Raw genomic sequence first — 3,065 nt, forward strand, 5'->3', positions numbered from 1 at the left:
TTCATCTCAATCAATTCGTTTGTGCAGAAATTAGCAAGACACTAGGTAAACCTATTAATAACATCTGAAAGAGGTAGAAAAGCAACAGCAAAATATTCCAAAAATTAGCAGAAAAAAAAGAAATAAAAGAGGAAATAAGTCAACTGTGGAGCAAGAAGCAATACATAAAATCAATGAATCAAACAGCTCATTCATTCTTTAAGAAAATCAACAAAATTGGACTGTAAAAAAATGGAAAAGAGCCAATGACGTATAGATTTTCCTCTTCCTACATTCTTCTAATGCAGAGATCAGCAGAATTGATCTATCTGTCTGTAGCCTCACACCTAGAACCACTCACACATTTCCTCTACAGATTATTGTAAAGAAGGGGCCAGAGCACCAATGCAGCATCTTGAATTTTGCTCCTTATTTTTTAATCTTGCTTTCCTTCTTACTTAACTTTGTCATACAGCATATTATCTTCCAAATAAAGCTGTGATGTCTCTTTCTGTTTTCTATGATGTGAGATTTTATTATAGAGTTAGATTCATTTAGCTCAGCCAGCCCCTGGTGGCAGAGTTTCTGGACATTATTATATGTGTAAACATCAATTTCTGATTATAAAGCAATATCAATGCATACTTTATCCTTGTAGTGATACCATTATAGTAATCCTTATCCTTATAGTAATACCATTAGAGAAATGCTAAATAGGAGATAACAAGTAATGCTGGCTGACTGGTCAGCCTACAAGTATTCCTTACTTCTACACTTCACAGTTTCTTCCTATGCTATGTACTCACATTTATGATAGATGGTGGCAAGTGTTAGGAAAGGCTAAAGTCTGGAGATTGAATGGGGAATAAGTTGGAGCCCAGATTACAACACTAGAGCTCTGAGACACCTGCTATAAAAAGACAGAAAGGCACACAACTATGAAAGGAAAAGAAGCAGGCATGTAGATAGAAATATAGCCACAAGAGATCATGTGACAAACACGAGGTTTGTTGATAGTTTATAATCCCAAGAATCAACAATTACCACTAACCTAGTTCTGCTCAAACACTCACCCTTTTTCTTGCAGAAACAGACTTTCCACTGTTTTCTGTTAATGACAACATGTGTTTTAATTGACAGAGCATGTAACAGTATTCCAATTTTAATGTCTTTTCATGTCATGTAATTATTTAATTCACCATCCTTGACTCTCATGGAAATTATTTTTAGGCATTCCAAGAATAAATTTTAAAATATGCATTTTAATAATAGTGATATTTATTAAGGATTTAAAAAACCTTTTTACTCATATGTTTAGGTAGTAATACTTTATATGTATTAGACACTACGCCTGGCTTAACCTAATGCTCAATGTTAATTTTATTCAGTTGAATGATTGTATACTTGAAGTAGATATACATATATAAAATTAGATAAAATGAGCATATGATAGATGTACCAGTAGTATAGACACAGAGCAAACACATATTTAGATAAACTTAGTGTAGCTATAGTTTTGATAGTTTAGCCTACACTGTAGACAAAGACATTTAACATGTGAATAAATATTAGAAAAATGCTATTGTAAACTTTACATTAACACTAAATAAAAATCTCTATTTTCTCTTTTTTCCTTCAAAGATCAATAATCTGAAAGGTTAACATGTACTTTGCATAGTAACAAAAGCCAAAAGCACTGGGAAAGCCTCAAAATCAATACATATATTGAAAAACTGCTGAATCTCCTGGTCACAAGAAAGAAAACTGAACAATAACATAAAAACCAATGATTGCTATCAGGTTAAACAGGATAATATGGAGAAAGGCAAAATTTATTGCTGCTTTGTAGCTTATAAACAGAGTACACGTTCCATAAGAATACTCACGTTGGGACACTTTATTTTTTATTTCTACATATCAACTCTAATACAAATTCCATCAATCTCATGTTCACATTTTACAAGTTAAAATTTAATTTCTAAACTATGAAACTGCAAGAAGCAGATTATTAGAATTTCTATGTATTATGGTTTTCATTAATTCTTCAAAATGTACAATTGAAAAATTCATTTTTAATTATTTCATTTTCTATAAATCATCTGCTGTTAAGAAAACAGTACATGGCATATGCTAAAAATAACAAATGCTATTCATTATACGTTCCTCAAATGCATGCTTCCTTTTTAAACATTTTTTTCTTGTGATTTTATTAGTGGTAGAGAATATTTTCTATTGCATACTTTCAAGCATATGCGTGAAACAGCAAGTTAATTTATAATCTCATGTTTCCATATTAGACTAAATAATTCCCTAAGTTTAGTTCACTAAACATCACTGACCTTTTACGTCCCTATTTGAGATATAGAAAGACGCAGATAGAGAAAGAGTTCTCATGAGCTAATGCCTTGGCATTTAAAACTGCCAGCAGGCCCTGAGGTCACCGACGGTGCAGCGAAGATGATCTTTGCCCCACAAAGTACCAGAGACAAGCTGGTGAAAAATGTTCACTTTATTTAGCACATTTTACAAGTTTTAAAGGATAAGGCAGGTGAGGGCATGATGGCTTGTTTTGGCAGTCCCCCAGACCCAACAAAGATGGTGTAATTGGCATGACCATTTGCTTTGACCCTTTAGTCATGTAAGAATTCACACTCCACATTCATTCCTTTGACCTTCTAATCCTATCAGAGGTCATGTTCCATGTGTGCCTCAGGTCATGGGCAAGTAAGCAATGAGTCATGCCCACCGGGTAGCAGGCAAGGGCCCCAGGGTGATTGCCCACACTGGTGATTCACTCCCCACTGACCTACAATGGCTGAGAGCTCAGTCAAGGTTTCTGACATGAGTCTGCAGTTTCAGGAATCAGAGATCAGCATCCAGAGTCAGGGACTGAACCAAGAGACGCCAATGTTAAGAACGAAAACATCCGAACTGATATGCTGACTGCCAGGCCCACTTTGACAAATGCCATCTCCACATGGTTACTCCAGGCTGAATTATAAATGTACTGATTAATATGCAGTTAGATAAACCTGCAAATTGCAAAATAATAAATTATAAATCATATCACGCAGGATGAACGTGAT

This window comes from Ochotona curzoniae, unplaced genomic scaffold, assembly GCF_017591425.1.
Source record: "Ochotona curzoniae isolate NIBS_2020 unplaced genomic scaffold, NIBS_Ocur_1.0 contig_1071, whole genome shotgun sequence".
NCBI classification, from domain to species: Eukaryota; Metazoa; Chordata; class Mammalia; order Lagomorpha; family Ochotonidae; genus Ochotona; species Ochotona curzoniae.